At 43.7% G+C, this 17,813-nt stretch overlaps 2 non-coding genes across 2 annotated transcripts; both read left to right on the forward strand.

The window, feature by feature from the left end:
• Positions 1-2,823: 2,823 nt before the first annotated feature.
• trnad-guc (transfer RNA aspartic acid (anticodon GUC)) lies at positions 2,824-2,895 on the forward strand. Its single transcript has one exon. It is a non-coding gene; the product is annotated as a tRNA-Asp (tRNA).
• Positions 2,896-17,632: 14,737 nt separating this feature from the next.
• Positions 17,633-17,796, forward strand: LOC133473155 (U1 spliceosomal RNA). The gene has a single exon (XR_009786973.1). It is a non-coding gene; the product is annotated as a U1 spliceosomal RNA (small nuclear RNA).
• The last annotated feature ends 17 nt before the right edge of the window (positions 17,797-17,813 follow it).

The raw sequence follows: 17,813 nt of genomic DNA on the forward strand, positions 1-17,813 counted from the left end.
TACGTTCCAATATGACGGACTCGTGGATACTGCAGCAGACATCACTGTCATTTCCGAGGACGTGTTTGACCTACTGCGTGACAAAGTACAGCAAGACAGCCGTACACTTAACCAACACTGAAATGACAATTCGCCCCCTTGCTTTGGTGAACAGCCACTTAAGCTCGTGTTAAATATATTATAGAAGTTATCATTTATTTGCTTAGCTTGCATTAGTATGATGGACAATTTTAGATGTTTCGCCTTCAAAAAGAAGACTCAGCATCATCCATGGAAGGACGCTTGGACCAAGGACGTGATCGGATGTGGTCGGGTCGTGACAGGTGTTGATCCAATATTATGTGTTGTGTCTTATTGCTTAGAATACTATGTCTGGGAAAAAACCCTCTTATTATCAAATATTTTGTGTTGTGTCTTATTACTTAGAATAATATCAAATATTATGTGTTGTGTCTTATTGCTTAAAATACTATGTCTGGGAAAAAACCCTCTTATTATCAAATATTCTGTGTTGTGTCTTATTGCTTAGAACATTATGATTTGTAAATCCCTCCTATTTCAAATAAATGCAGGAGCGAGGGGGGGATTGTTTAGAGCGTGTTGAGAGACTGTGATCTGAACAATCTCCCATACGCCCTCCTCATGAGAAAAAGTAACAAGCGTCTTCATTCCTTTTGTGTCTATTATAATGTTGGGTAAGATTAATCTAACAGCTCGCAAGTGTGGTTGCACTGGACAATAGGGCCACATTCCATAATTCATCCGGTGTTCGTGTCACCTGTCAAGTCAGCACCTTTGGTCATTGTACAAGATCTGCTAATTCGTTTCATGCCATTAATTGACTACACTTGACGCGAGATTGCCCCGGGTGAACACAACCGAAGAAACACTTTTTTGTTCTTCCTGTTTCATTCTCTTCCTTCTCACCCAATAAGACCACCACATCTTCCTCCTCCTTGTTCTCCAAGACCAGCACCACCTCTTCACTGCCACCATGGGGTCACCTTGTCCCTCAATAACCCCTCTGCTTGTGACATCAACCCCTGATGCTGCTGCTTGTCATAACAAAAAAATAACAACCATAACAAGAGTTATGTTCATAATACACAAAGGCAATCCATGTAAGAAAATGCAATATATTACACACACACACACACTGGGAGAGTTTACACTTTCTTTTGTCAAAGTAATACCGCTCATTTGGTCACATATCAAATATGTATCCCTGAATTGCTTAAAGTGTAAATAACATTCAGGCCACAGACGTCGCTAGCTGGCATTGCTGATAAATTCCGGTGAAATGAAGTGGCCAAAAGACTCCTCATTAGTCTAGTGGAGAGTATCTCTGCCTGTCATGTGGAAGACTGTGGTTTGATTACACGAAGGGGAGTTGACTTCATGTGGTCTTTAGCTTTTGGTGGTGCTCTTCTTTGCAGGAAAACAAAAAAGCCCATCAGCCTTGTTTCCAAAGAGGGACCATACGTGTGTTTGGCGAACATAACAACCACTGCACGACTGAAATTGTTACGCTCATGCTATCTGTCAGCAGAACCAGCCAACTCCCTCGCGAGCTGGCACTTCCCATGCGTTCAAGTGCATGGAGGTGTGCTTGACACTACGTGAAGGTCAGGTAAAAGACTCCTCATTAGTATAGTGGAGAGTATCTCCGCCTGTCATGCGGAAAACTGGGGTTCGATTTCCTGACGGGGAGTTGGTCTTTAGCTTTTGGTGGGGCTCTTCTTTGCAGGAAAACAAAAAAGCCCATCATCCTTGTTTCCAAAGAGGGACCTTACGCGTGTTCGGTGAACATAACCACGACTGAAACTGATATGCTCATGCTATCTGTTAGCAGGACCAGCAAACCGCATTGCTCGCTGGCATTGGCGTTCCGGTGCATTGAGATGTGCTTGACAAGAGGTGAAGGTAAGGTAAAAGACTCCTCGTTAGTATGGTGGACACTATCTCTACCGACGGGGAGTTGGTTTCATATGGTCTTTAGCTTTTGGTGGAGCTCTTCTTTGCGGGAAAACAAAAAAGCCCATCAGCCTCGTTTCCAAAGAGGGACCTCACGCGTGTTCGGCGAACATAACAACCACTGCACGACTGAAACTGTTACACTCATGCTATCTGTTAGCAGGACAGCAAACTGCATTGCTTGCTGGAATTGGCGTTCAGGTGCATTGAGGTGTGCTTGACACTCAGTGACCATTGGGTAACAGACTCCTCGTTAGTATAGTGGACAGTATCTCCTCCTGTCACGCGGAAGACCGGGGTTCGATTCCCCGACGGGGTGTTGGTTTTATATGGTCTTTAGCTTTTGGTGGGGCTCTTCTTTGCAGGAAAACAAAAAAGCCCATCAGCCTTGTTTCCAAAGAGGGACCTTACGCGTGTTCGGTGAACATAACAACCACTGCACGACTGAAACTGATATGCTCATGCAATCTGTTAGCAGGACCAGCAAACCGCATTGCTCGCTGGCATTGGCGTTCCGGTGCATTGAGATGTGCTTGACACGAGGTGAAGGTAAGGTAAAAGACTCCTCGTTAGTATGGTGGACAGTATCTCTAACTGTCACGTGGAAGACTGGGGTTCGATTCCCCGACGGGGAGTTGGTTTCATATGGTCTTTAGCTTTTGGTGGAGCTCTTCTTTGCGGGAAAACAAAAAAGCCCATCAGCCTCGTTTCCAAAGAGGGACCTCACGCGTGTTCGGCGAACATAACAACCGCTGCACGACTGAAACTGTTACACTCATGCTATCTGTTAGCAGGACAGCAAACCACATTGAGGTTTGCTTGACACTCAGTGACCATTGGTCAGCAGACTCCTCGTTAGTATAGTGGACAGTATCTCCGCCTGTCACGCGGAAGACCGGGGTTCGATTCCCCGACGGGGAGTTGGTTTCATATGGTATTTAGCTTTTGGTGGAGCTCTTCTTTGCGGGAAAACAAAAAAGCCCATCAGCCTCGTTTCCAAAGAGGGACCTCACGCGTGTTCGGCGAACATAACAACCACTGCACGACTGAAACTGTTACACTCATGCTATCTGTTAGCAGGACAGCAAACTGCATTGCTTGCTGGCATTGGCGTTCAGGTGCATAGAGGTGTGCTTGACACTCAGTGACCATTGGGCAACAGACTCCTCGTTAGTATAGTGGACAGTATCTCCGCCTGTCACGTGGAAGACCGGGGTTCGATTCTCCGACAGGGAGTTGATTTTATATGGTCTTTAGCTTTTGGTGGGGCTCTTCTTTACAGGAAAACAAAAAAGCCCATCAGCCTTGTTTCCAAAGAGGGACCTCACGCGTGTTCGGCGAACATAACAACCGCTGCACGACTGAAACTGTTACACTCATGCTATCTGTTAGCAGGACAGCAAACCGCATTGCTCGCTGGCATTGGCGTTCCGGTGCATTGAGATGTGCTTGACACGAGGTGAAGGTAAGGTAAAAGACTCCTCGTTAGTATGGTGGACAGTATCTCTACCTGTCACGTGGAAGACTGGGGTTTGATTCCCCGACGGGGAGTTGGTTTCATATGGTCTTTAGCTTTTGGTGGGGCTCTTCTTTGCGGGAAAACAAAAAAACCCATCAGCCTCGTTTCCAAAGAGGGACCTTTCGCATGTTCAGCGAACATAACAACCACTGCACGACTGAAACTGTTACGCTCATGCTATCTGTCAGCAGAACAAGCCAACTGCCTCGCGAGCTGGTATTACCGATGCGTTCAGGTGCATTGATGTGTGCTTGACACTCGGTGAAGGTAAGTTTAAAGACTTCTCGTTAGTATAGTGGACAGTATCTCCTCCTGTCAAGTGGTAGACAGGGTTTCGATTCCCCGACGTGTGTTGAGTTCATTTGGTCTTTGGCTTTTCGTGGGGCTCTTCTTTGTGGGAAAACAAAAAATCCCATCATCCTCGTTTCCAAACAGGGACCTTGCACATGTTCGGCGAACATCACAACTAATAGTGATTAGACACTACCAAAGCATCCCACCGCACCCCTCATCAGTAACACCGCCTTGCGCATTTCCCACATCCTGTCCGGCCCTTTTCTGTCCTCTCTTGTCCTATTTCTTAGTTGTTGTATGTCCTCAACAGGTGCCCCCCTGTCCACAAATAACAACACAATTTGAGTTTTGTATCGTTACTTGTGGTCAAATATCTAGACTGATTTTAACGATTTTTTTTGACGGGCAATGAGTCTTTCACATCTCTGTGGAGATATTTTGGCCCATTCTTCCTTGCAGAATTGTTTGAATTCGGCAAAAATGGAAGGTTTTCAACCATGAACGCACTTTTCTAAGGTCATGCCACTGCATTTCAATCTGATTCAAATCTGGACTTTGACAAGGCCACTCAAAAACCTTCATTTTGTCATTTTAAGCCATTCAGAAGTTGATTGGGTGATGTGTTTTGGATCATTATCCTGCTGCAGCCGTTTTTGCTCAGTTTATCAGTTTATCAGTTTATTTTTGAAAGGGGACAATGCAATTTCATAAAACACATGAAGTACACATGGTTAAAAAAGCCAGAATTAGCCAGAATCTATTCCTGATTGTGGTGGCACGGTGGCCGACTGGTTAGAGCATCTGCCTCACAGTTCTGAGGACTGGGGTTCAATCCCAGGCCCCGCCTGTGTGGAGTTTGCATGTTCTCCCCGTGCCTGCGTGGGTTTTCCTTGGTCACTCTGGTTTCCTCCCACACCCCAAAAACATGCATGGTAGGTTACTCGACAACTCTAAATTGCCCGTAGGTGTGAATGTGAGTGCCAATGGTTGTTTGTATGTGCCCTGCGATTGGCTGGCAACCAGTTCAGGGTGTACCCCGCCTCCTGACCGATGATAGCTGGGATAGGATCCGGCATGCCCGCGACCCGAGTGAGGAGAAGTGGCTCGGAAAATGGATGGATGGATATTCCTGATTGTTGTGTTATGAACACTGACCTTAACTGAGGCAAGTGAGGCCTGCAGTTCTTTAAAAATTGTACTGCGTTCCTTTGACAGTACTCAATGAAAAAAAATACTCGAGTAACTAAGTAAAAAAAAAAAAAAAAAAAAAAGTTTAATCAGAGCAAGAACATAAAACAAAAAGTTTAAAAAATAATATATGGGAGTCGGTGGCACGGTGGCCGACTGGTTAGAGCGTCAGCCTCACAGTTCTGAGGACCCGGGTTCAATCCCCGGCCCCGCCTGTGTGGAGTTTGCATGTTCTCCCCGTGCCTGCGTGGGTTTTCTCCGGGCACTCCGGTTTCCTCCCACATCCCAAAAACATGCATTATTTGAAGACTCTAAATTGCCCCTTGGCATGAATGTGAGTGCGAATGGTTGTTTGTTTGTATGTGCCCTGCGATTGGCTGGCAACCAGTTCAGGGTGTACCCCGCCTCCTGCCCGATGACAGCTGGGATAGGCTCCAGCATGCCCGCGACCCTCGTGAGGAGAAGCGGATCAGAAAATGGATGGATGGATATATGGGAGTCGACACACACCTGGCACCATTTAATTTTTTAACCAACAACACATGCATTGGACCCTCCAGAAACAACATTTGCTTCATTCACTTAAATGACTTCATGAAGAAGCTGTTTGCGGACCAGACTTAGTGATCGTGTGTGTGTGTGTGTGCGACAGCATAGGGCGAGGGCTAATGTTGCCATATCCATGACCAAAACAACAATAGAAACATCTGCAACTTACCGCAAGTTGTTTTCTCAAGTTAGAAGTGGGCTGAAATGTCTCAGTTTTAGCAGTCACAATTTAAGAGCTGCATGACAAAGCTGTTGTTTTTTTTGGAGTCTGTAAAGTAATCATACTTGCGTGGCTGTTTCCTCCCCACCCCCCAAAAAATGGGTCATTTTGATTGGATCACGAAGGCTGTTGCGCGGTCATGTGACTGCCTTGAGTCGTCTGATTGGTGAATTGGAGCCCTACAGCGCCCTATGAGGAAGTTGAAGATGGAGTCTAAAAATAGACACGCACAGGCAGGAATGGATAAATAAAAGTCGCGAACGGCATGTCGATCATTGTAACGGAGTAAAAGTATCGAACCTTCTTCACATAAATACTCAAGTAAAAAGTGTGATTGATTTAAAGTACTCTGACAAGTACAGTTTATCTAAAATGTTACTTGAGTAAATGTAACGGAGTAAATGTAGCACGTTACTACCCACCTCTGTGTAAAACAAAACACTTTCTGTACAGTTCATGAATGGATACCACTTACAGCACAGGTGTCAAACTCAAGGCCCGGGGGCCAGATCCGGCCCGACACATCATTTTATGTGGCCCACGAAAGCAAATCATGTGTCTCAACTTCCATGATTCTTGCTAAAATCTGTTCCAAATTTTTTTATAATATTCATACGTAATAAAGAGGAATGAACGATTGTAAGCATGTTTTTCCTCGAAACCCCTTTTACAGTTCCTTGAACAATAGTTGAACAAACAATTATCCTTGACTTCTGATTTCAAAACTAGTTATCCATCAATTTGTTGTCTATGTGTAATAATATGATGAGGCGATTCAACATTGATATGGTTTTACAATCATAATGGCCTTCTGAGGAAAACCGTATCTACAATGTGGTCCGCAACACCACTGCCTTACAGAAACAGCACAATATATCAGAATCAGAATCAGAATCAGAATCATCTTTATTTACCAAGTATGTCCAAAACACACAAGGAATTTGTCTCCGGTAGTTGGAGCCGCTCTAGTACAACAGACAGTCAATTTACAGAACACTTTGGAGACATGAAGACTTTGACAAAAAACAATTGTGCAAAAAGATGCAGATTCCTCTAGCACTTAGAGCAGTTCGAATGACTAATATCGCAATAGTCCAGTGCAATGACCATTGTGCAAAGGGCGCTGAGACTTTAAGGAGTGTATGCGGTTTAAAGTGACGAGTAGTGCGATAATCTGGGACAATGGTTGTGCAAATGTTACGGATACTCCTCAATCAGTGGGCAAATGGAGCAGATGCTACTCTGGCATGAGTGGCCAGTATATGCAAATAGTGCAGCACGGCGAGACAACTACAGTGAGTGCACGAGTAATACATAATTGGCCCCACAGAAATGTGACAACGAACTCAAGTCAAAAAATTGCCAGCTTGTTGTAATGGAATTATAGGTTAGCTGTTTAAGAAGTTGATTGCAAGAGGGAAGAAGCTGTTGGAATGTCTACTAGTTCTAGTTTGCATTGATCGGTAGCGCCTACCTGAGGGAAGGAGCTGGAAGAGCTGGTGACCGGGGTGGGGAGGGTCCGAGAGGATTTTGCACGCCCTTGTCTTAGTTCTGGCAGCGTGCAAGTCCTCAAGGGTGGGTAGGGAGGTACCGACAATCCTTTCAGCAGTTTTGATTGTCCGTTGCAGTCGGAGTTTGTCCTTTTTTGTAGCAGCACCAAACCAGACTGTGATGGAAGAACACAGGACTGATTTGATGACCGCTGTGTAGAACTGTCTCAGCAGCTCCGGTGGCAGGCCGTGCTTTCTCAGAAGCCGCAGGAAGTACATCCTCTGCTGGGCCTTTTTGAGGACGGAGTTGATGTTGGTCGCCCACTTCAGGTCCTGGGAGATTGTAATTCCCAGGAACTTGAAGGTCTTGACGGTTGACACAAGGCAGCTGGACAACGTGAGGGGCAGCTGTGGCGAAGGATGCCTCCTGAAGTCCACGATCATCTCTACAGTCTTGAGCGTGTTCAGCTCCAGGTTGTGTCGGCCGCACCACAGCTCCAGCCGCTCCGCTTCCTGTCGATATGCAGACTCGTCACCGTCCTTGATGAGGCCGATGACAGTGGTGTCATCTGTAAACTTCAGGAGTTTGACAGTCGGGTTCGCTGAGGTGCAGTCGTTCGTGTAGAGAGAGAAGAGCAGCGGAGAGAGGACACAACCTTGGGGCGCCCCAGTGCTGATGCTGCGTGTGGATGAGGTGGCCTCCCCCAGCCTGACCTGCTGTGTCCTGCCCGTCAGAAAGCTGTAAATCCACTGGCAGATGGCAGGTGAGACGCTGAGCTGGAGAAGCTTGGATGAAAGGAGTTCAGGGATGATGGTGTTGAACGCTGAGCTGAAGTCCACGAACAGGATCCTCGCGTAGGTCCCTGCACTGTCGAGGTGTTCTAGGATGAAGTGCAGTCCCATGTTGACTGCATCATCCGCAGATCTGTTCGCTTGGTAGGCAAACTGCAGGGGGTCCAGCAGGGGACCTGTGACACTCTTGAGGTGGTCCAGCACGAGACGTTCAAAGGATTTCATGACCACAGATGTCAAAGCGACAGGCCTGTAGTCATTCAGACCCGAGATTGCAGGTTTCTTGGGGACTGGAATCATGGTGGAGCGTTTGAAACAGGATGGAACTTCGCACATTTCCAGAGATCTGTTGAAGATCTGAGTGAAGACTGGAGCGAGCTGGTCCGCGCAGACTTTGAGGCAGGATGGGGACACATGGTCCGGGCCTGCCGCTTTGTTAATCTTTTGTTGTTTGAAGATGCGTCTCACATCCTGTTCATGGATGGTTAACGCAGAGGTCAGAGGTGTGATTGTGGTCGCGGGTGCGGCCGGGTGGGTGCGTGGTGTGAAATATATATACGTATTCCATTACTCCAAGATAATTAGCACGGCCAGTTCGTGAAGTGTAATAATAGATCCGCGACGAATATCCCCACCCTCACCGGTAATATCCTCACTACTTGGTACACACACAGGCTTGATTGTCCCTGCCAGGAGCTCAACAGCAATTAGCGAGACATGTCATGGAACAATATGTGTGCACCCCATGGGTTGTTTCTGGTCGAAATCTTGCAGTATTTTGGTATGCAGTATGGCATTATCACTCTCTGTACCCTCTTGGATGTTGAACGAACTTCTCGTCTGCCATGCAGGAGTCAACACAAATCATGTCCTTTCCGGTGGATGGTGCAAAATGGATGCGAACTGTATGTCGAAAATGTTGCTGTAAAAGTAAAATAAATCAATATGGTGGTCTATTTGTCAGCTCTTACGGGCTTTGGCCAGCTGAACTAATTAATCCTACTTAGACGGTGTCCCTTTAAGACTTAAAGAAAAACATTTGTGGAAATTCTTTCCATGTTACTTTTTTTATTTTTATTTCGTGGAGTTGTTTTTTTCCCAGTAGCACAATCTTTTCTTCTCCTCATGTATTTTCTTAATTTCCCACATTTTCTCTTCATTTAAATAATCTCTTTTGCTACGAGAAAGACCCCTAACCCCGCATTGTTTTTATTTACACATTAATAGAAATTACAGATGGCACTGCCCTAACATCGCAAACATTCAGCCTGTTCTGCCCACACGGTTTGTTTGAACTGCCCCGTTATGACCGACAGCCTCACGACAAACCTGTCTTACTCCCGAATGTGACAGATGATATTGAAGTAGACTGCTGATCCAAGCTTGTTCACAAAACCTCAAGTGATGGCTGATGCTTTTAACAACTACTTCATTGAATCGGTGTCAGAAATCTCTTCTAAGTTTGCAGTAAAACAAAGGAAGGAATACCCTGCATTGTCTGCAACGCAGTTCTTTACTATTACAAATATTACTGAGACCAAAGTTCTCGATTTAATTCATTCACTCAAACCATCTAAGGCAAATCATTAATCTTTCAATTGCATCTGGTCACTTTCCAAAGGCCTGGAAATCTGCTATTGTTACCCCTGTCTTTAAATCCGGTGACTCAACTTCTCTGAATAACTACCGACCTATAAGCATTCTTCCGGCCATTTCCAAAGTTGCAGAAAAATGGGTGTTAGAGCAGATTGTCCATTATTTAAACAGCATCTCCCCCTCTCTCCACGCCATGCAGTTTGGTTTCAGATCCAAGCATTCCACTGAAATGGCTACATGCCTCTTCATTGACAAAATAAAATCTTCTCTCGACAAAGGTGGAGTTGTAGGGGCGGTGTTCTTAGACCTCAGGAAAGCTTTCGATACAGTAAATCACTCTGTTCTTCTTACCAAGCTCTCAAAATTTAACTTCTGCTGTGAACTGGATTGAATCATATCTGCATGACCGAACACAATCTGTATCAGTTAACAACTGCAGATCAGAGTCTCTTATGCTAACCTCTGGAGTCCCTCAGGGATCAATATTAGGCCCCCTTTTATTTAGTCTTTATATCAACGATTTGCCCACTGTTTGTTCTGAAGCAGAGTGCGTAATGTATGCAGACGACACGGTTTTCTTTGTTCATGGTCGCTCCAAAGATACTGTTGCTGATAAACTCACTAAAACAATGTCCTGTATCACAACTTGGTTGCAGGAGTTCTGTCTACAGCTAAACGTTTCTAAAACTGTAGGCATGTATTTCACTAAAATAAATAAGAGTATCACCTGACCCCGACATACTTGTTAATGGAGAAAAAATGCAAATTGTCAGCCAATACAAATATCTTGGGTTAATAATAGATTCACAGCTTTCCTTTAAAGCCCATATTGACAAATTGTGTAAAAATATCAATTTAACCTCACAAATTTTCGTGCAATTCGAAATGAAATGTCAACTGAAGCCGCAAAAATTTACTTACATTCAATGATTCTTAGTCACTTTAACTATTGCATAACCAGTTGGTCCCAGGCTGGTGAGAATGCAAAAAAAAATTTGAAGTTTTGTACAAACAAGTAATTAAAATGATGGATAAAAAACTGTTGGATTTATCTTACCCAACATTATAAAAAATAGACACAAAAGGAATGAAGACACTGGTTTCTTTTTCTCATGAGGAGGGCGTATGGGAGATTGTTCAGATTACACCCTCTCAACACACTCTAAACAATCTCTCCCGTCGCTCCTGTATTTATTTGAAATAGGGAGGTTTTACAAGACATAATGTACTAAGCTACAAGACAAAACACACTAAGGGTAGGGTTTCAAGGTGAAGACATGGAACCAACACCTGCCACGTCCCGGCCATGTCCTTCTCTCTGATGATTCCTGCTGAGTCATCTTCTTGAAGGCGAGACATCTTCCGTTCTCAAAATCGTCCATAATACTAATGCAATCTAAGCAAATAAATGATAACTTCTACAATATATTTAACATTTCCCTCCTGTTTATAATGTATTTGCACAAATTCTCATATCATTTTACAGTCACTTCATTTCGATTTTTTAACTGTAGAATCATTTTTATGAAACAAATACATTTACACTCAGAGTAAACTTGTCATACATGAATGTTGTAGTTTAAACATCGTAATCACCTGGAACAGGAAACAAATCAGGTAAAACAACATCATCATCATCATCATCGTCATCATTATCCACATCCAATAAAGGATACATCTGCTCCATACGGTTCCATGTGAGTAATTGCTGTGGTGATTAATCTACTGATTAAAGCCCGAATGCATGGGATACAACAACATCCACACAATGTCAGAATGGCTGCAAAAACAGCAATTGATATCAATATTGGTGAAATTAGGGTTTTGTATTTACCAAAAACGTCCATCCAGCTGTCCCACAAGGAGTGTTGATTGAGGGTCCGTAGACCATCGATGGCTCTGGTCAAGCTGCCATCTGAAGCAGTATTGTTTGTTCTCCAAACATACCGCAAACACCTCTCTCTCTTGCGAGGATCATGTCGACAGCTATGCGGTCTTGGAACGTCCTTGAGCTGCTCGTGCACAGCTTCCAACCCACTCTGAGTCCAATTTCCTAATCTCTGTACATTGAAGTGGATATAGTTTATCCCATCAACATTTTATTAATCGTACACCACCAGCATATGAAGTATTCAAATCCTCCTGCAACTTGGTCAGCTAATTTGTATTGATTAGGAACCCCACGAGGAACACCTATGGCGTCGATGTATGTTTTATGTTGGATAATTTTGCCTTTTAAGGTTACTTTACACTGTGTGTCGTTTAGTGGTCCTAATTTTTTGCCTTTACTAATCATGTTTATACAAGTGAAATTATTTGGTGCTACTAAAGTAGAAAATGGAACGGGTGGAGGAAGGTGGCAGGTGTGTTATGTGACAGAAGAGTCTCTGCTAGGATGAAGGGCAAAGTTTATAAAACAGTGGTGAGGCCAGCCATGATGTATGGATTAGAGACAGTGGCACTGAAGAGAAAACAGGAAGCAGAGCTGGAGGTGGCGGAAATGAAGATGTTGAGGTTTGCTCTCGGAGTGACCAGGTTGGATAAAATTAGAAATGAGCTCATCAGAGGGACAGCCAAGGTTCGATGTTTTGCAGACAAAGTTAGAGAGAGCAGACTTCAATGGTTTGGACACGTCCAGAGGAGAGAGAGTGAGTATATTGGTAGAAGGATGATGAGGATGGAGCTGCCAGGCAAGAGAGCTAGAGGAAGACCAAAGAGAAGGTTGATGGATGTTGTGAGGGAAGACATGATGGCAGTTGGTGTTCGAGAGGAGGATGCAGGAGATAGGCTCTCATGGAAAAGGATGACGCGCTGTGGCGACCCCTCACGGGACAAGCCGAAAGGCAAAGAAGAAGAAGAAGAAGAAGAAAGTAGAAAACATCTGCTTTTGTTACGGGATATATAGGATCCCATGATTTACACCTCTCAGTTGGTACAGTAGCGTTCATTAATGGAATAATACAATCTTGTGATAATTGTGCCGGAACTATGCGCAACAAAGGCCTGGGACCCATGCAAACCACACAATCTTTTCTCGCTACATTTGCTGCTTGTTCCACCAATAGTAACCAATTGTTATTTCGTCCTGAAACTCCTGTGACAACAAGGAACCAATCATCAGTAGTTATGTTGTTAACCATTAAAATTTGTCCACCTTTCTTTGAAGTTTTCAATGGCATTTCTGGTTTAACACGGTTCCCATAACACAATGCTACTTGGAAGTGGGGATCTTTTCCGCCAGAATATGCCCACAAGCTCATCATTGGTGAGAGCCGCATATGGAATTATGATTAAAGCAGCTTGATTTTGGGGGGCACAAAATATTAAACCGGTTTGCTGCGTTTGGAGGCCATGCCCACAGTCCTGATCATCAGCTGTACTCCTTTTGATAAGAGTTAATGTTTCAAAATTTTCCATTATTGGGTTCGTCATATTGGTCCAGTTGGTAGGTGATTTTCTATCTAAAAAATTGGTTGTATCATTTAGGGTGGGACGTCCCATGTACCACATAAACAAAACCAACACCATAGTAGCCAAAGTTGCTACGTAACAACCTATCAAATCTCATAACCAACGTGGGTGTGCCATTCTGCTGAGTTCTCACAAAACGGGTTGGTGTCTTTTTTCTTCACTGACCAGCAAGCGTTTCCAGAATCTACACATCTGCTCCCGCTCCGTTATCAGACTTTTGCTCACCTTCCCTATTTGAGTACTCAGCTGAAATGACTCTTTTACAGTGTGTTAAATGAACTCACGTGTTTCTTTCTGCTATTTTTTAGGGCTGTAAAGTGTCAATCTATCTGTGCCACCATCCCTCCGGTTGAGACATGTGACACAGCATGGCTCAATATAGCAGCCCATTTTCTTTTCTGTGCTAATGTAAATTAAATTTTATAGTTTTGCACTTTGTTTTTCCCAATAATTGCGTTCTTGTTGTGGAATACTCATATTGGCTATCAGTATAGATTGTACCATCTGTATTTATCATTAGTTTGCATGCCTCGGTTAATGCTACTAATTCAGCAGCTTGTTCAGCCAATTCCTGACAATCATGCTGCGTGCCTTCATCAAGTAAGGGTATTAGTGTGGCTGGATTTAAGGTTGTGCATCGCTCAACAGTCAAATGTGGTTGTGACAGCAAGATGGCCATGCAAGATAAATGTCTTGCAGGTGATAAAAACGCCATATTCGTTTGCAATAGGAGAGCAGACACTGTATGTGGGACCTTAAGAGTTAATGGATGAAATAACACAATTGTGGAACTGTTCTCTACTCCCATCGAAGCTGCCACAACTGCTCTGACACAATGCGGTAATGCACACGTCACGCTGTCCAATTTAGTCAAAAAATAAGCCCTTGGTCTTAGCTTATCACCGTATTGTTGTGTAAGTACGGAGGTCATGTAATAGCTTTTACAATCTACCATTTGAATGAATGTTTTATCATTAAATTTGGAAGGCCCAGCGCAGTACTGGACACCAAATGTTGTTTAATGTCACAGAAGGCCTTTTCTGCCTCTGTACTCCATTAAACAGGTGATGTCATTTTAAGGTTGTCTTCATACATTAATTTTGACAATGGTACAACAATTTCTGCATAGTTTGGAATCCATGCTCTACAATAATTTGTCAGACCTAAAAATTATTATAATATGTTTCTTCGTCTGTGGTTTAGGATTTTTTTAAGACTATATCTTTCCTGTCTTCTAATATAGTCCTTCCTCCTACACTTAAATTATGGCCTAGATATTTGACTTGCCTTTTACATCATTGCAATTTATTTTTGTTAACTTTATGTCCCTCTTCTGTTAGATAATGCAGTAAGGCCAATGAATCTTTGCATGTCTCTCCATCTGGAGATGCCGGAAGACATGCGTGTTGTCATAACTTGTGAATAAATGGTTGGACTTTCACAGTAACCTTGCGGTAATCTCGTAAATGTATATTTTTTGCCCTCAAATGTAAATGCAAACCAAAATTGACTGTTCTTTTCTATTGGTACAGAAAAGAATGCATTACTTATGTCCACTACTGTAAACACAGTAGCGTCTGGTCTTAATGAATTTAACAATGTGTGTGGATCTGGTACGCATGCTGCTCTCTGTATTACTGCAGTATTTACTGCCTGTAAGTCCCCAACCCACTGAAGGTGGGGCCTTTTTTACAGGGAAAAATGGGTGTGTTACATGGTGATTCTGGACACTCCACTATAACTCCTGCCTTAATTAGTGCTTCAATTACCGGTTTGATTCCTTCTTGTGCATCTGGTTTTAATGGATATTGACGAATGCCTGGTCTATATTCTGTTTTGGGTCTAATTTGTACTGGTAAAGCCCCTTTAATAAGGCCTACATCAAATGGTCCTGTGGACCATAATTTTTGTGGAACTTTTTTAATATTTCTTCATCAATTTCAGTGAGGATCATTTGGTCTAATCAAACAGGATGCATGTGTTTCCCTTCATCACCCTGTATTGTCCAAAACATCGCCTTCCTAATTAGACCAGTTGACGCACTTTGTTTTCTATTTCTGCCAATCATCTGTCTCCTGTCCTTGTTTCCATATGTTTCCACTGTGACTCATAATCTTTGCACAATGAAATATATGGGACACTTGTATTTTTATACAGTTCCTTTAATTTGTCTGGTAAAATAATTCCTGCCGCGACTTTTGCTTCATTGTCTGAGTACAGATAATCTACAGTAATTTTATCAGGTGTCGCATGTCGTAACTTTTTTCATATCCTGTTTACACAAGAGGATTTGTTTAGTTGGGAAGCAGGCTGGTTTAGTCATGCGGTAGTTTGTCCGTATTCTCTTTTATTTTATATAATTTGATTCCTGCAACGCGGCTATTTTTTGTGTATTTAACCAACCATTAAAGCCGTCTTCAGTTATCCCTGTCTCTAAATATTAAATTTTATCAGGATCCTGTATTTTTTTTCTTTTAAATTTAATTTAATGAACTTCCAACCTTTACACTGCAGTGTATCCCTGTTTTTTATTTTACTACTTCCTTTCCCCATTTGAAATAATTTGGTTCAGTGTAATACTACCTAGGGTAGTCTAGAACACTGTTTCTTTTCAGTAGGACGGTGATTCAAATTTACTTTCTGTGGTAATTCTCACTTCAACTCTTTCGAGTGGAGAATTCTTGCCTTTGCATCCACAAAAGTCCACCGTTTACTTTCCCACTGTTTTGGTATGGCGGCACGGTGGACGACTGGTTAGAGCGTCAGCCTCACAGTTTGGAGGACCCGGGTTCAATCCCCGGCCCCGCCTGTGTGGAGTTTGCATGTTCTCCTGAGTGGGTTTTCTCCGGGCACTCCGGTTTCCTCCCACATCCCAAAAACATGCATTAATTGGAGACTCTAAATTGCCCATAGGCATGACTGTGAGTGTGAATGGTTGTTTGTTTCGATGTGCCCTGCGATTGGCTGGCAACCAGTTCAGGGTGTACCCCGCCTCCTGCCCGATGACAGCTGGGATAGGCTCCAGCACCCCCGCGACCCGAGTGAGGAGAAGCGGCTCAGAAAATGGATGGATGGATGTTTTGGTATGGAATGAAAAGCCTAGTGGTTTCCCATTTCCCATTTACACTCTCATTCAAACAGTTTTCATTCACACTGACTCGTCAGAGGACTCCGCCGTCCTATACGGAATTTAACTACGACGCCACGAAACTTTCCTAGTTTCTTTATTTATTAAACACGGAATTTAAGTACTTACAGGACTCCGCCGTCCTCGCAGAATTTGTCGGACTCCGCAGTCCTTTTTCCTAAAAAATGTTTTCAATTTAACTCACCAAAATCGTCTTCAATCCTGTGGATTGTTGTCAACCTTCAGATCCCAGTTGAGGAGAACGAAGACAGTGCCGTAAAGGGTCTTACTTGCCGTGGTCACGGTCTCTTAACTGGAAGTCGGCTCCACAACTGGAAACCTCGGGTGTGTTGACATCCGGCTCGAAGGACCAATTTAATGTTGGATTTATCTTACCCAACATTATAAAAAATAGACACAAAAGGAATGAAGACGCTGGTTTCTTTTTCTCATGAGGAGGGCGTATGGGAGATTGTTCAGATTACAGCCTCTCAATACGCTCTAAACAATCTCTCCCGTCGCTCCTGTATTTATTTGAAATTGGGAGGTTTCTAAGTTTACAAGACATAACGTACTAAGCTACAAGACACAACACACTAAGGATAGGATTTCAAGGTGAAACATGGGACCAACACCTGCACGTCCCGGCCACGTCCTTCTCGTGATGATTCCTGCTGAGTCATCTTCTTGAAGGCGAGACATCTCCCTTTCTCAAAATCGTCCATAATACTAATGCAAGCTAAGCAAATAAATGATAACTTCTACAATATATTTAACAGTGTGTTATGTGACGGAAGAGTCTAGGCTAGGATGAAGGGCAAAGTTTATAAAACAGTAGTGAGGCCAGCCATGATGTACGAATTAGAGACAGTGGCAACAGGAAGAGACAACAGGAAGCAGAGCTGGAGGTGGCAGAAATGAAGATGTTGAGGTTCGCTCTCGGAGTGACCAGGTTGGATAAAATTAGAAATGAGCTCATCAGAGGGGCAGCCAAGGTTCGATGTTTTGGAGACAAAGTTAGAGAGAGCAGACGTGGATGGTTTGGACACGTCCAGAGGAGAGAGAGTGAGTATATTGGTAGAAGGATGATGAGGATGGAGCTGCCAGGCAAGAGAGCTAGAGGAAGACAAAAGAGAAGGTTGATGGATGTCGTGAGGGAAGACATGATGGCAGTTGGTGTTCGAGAGGAGGATGCAGGAGATAGGCTTACATGGAAAAGCATGACGCGCTGTGGCGACCCCTTACGGGACAAGCCGAAAGGAAAAGAAGAAGATTAGCACACAGTTGCGTTTCATCTTGCGTATGTTCCGGCTTGCCCGTTTTGTGTATGGTTGTTCACATGCTCATGATGACACCGTCGCTTGACATAGCGTGCGGGTGAATGACTTGCGTGCTTGCGCCAAGTCCAATTCATACTTACCTGGCAGGGGAAACACCATGATCAAGAAGGTGGTTCACACAGGGTGAGGCTCAACCATTGCACTCAGATTGTGCTGACTCCTGCGAATTCCCCAAATGTGGGAGTCTCGATTACATAATGTCTGGTAGTGGGGGACTGCGTTCGTCCTCTCCCCTGATCGTTGGTTGAAAATA

Source organism: Phyllopteryx taeniolatus, unplaced genomic scaffold, assembly GCF_024500385.1.
Source record: "Phyllopteryx taeniolatus isolate TA_2022b unplaced genomic scaffold, UOR_Ptae_1.2 contig_149, whole genome shotgun sequence".
Lineage (NCBI taxonomy): Eukaryota > Metazoa > Chordata > Actinopteri > Syngnathiformes > Syngnathidae > Phyllopteryx > Phyllopteryx taeniolatus.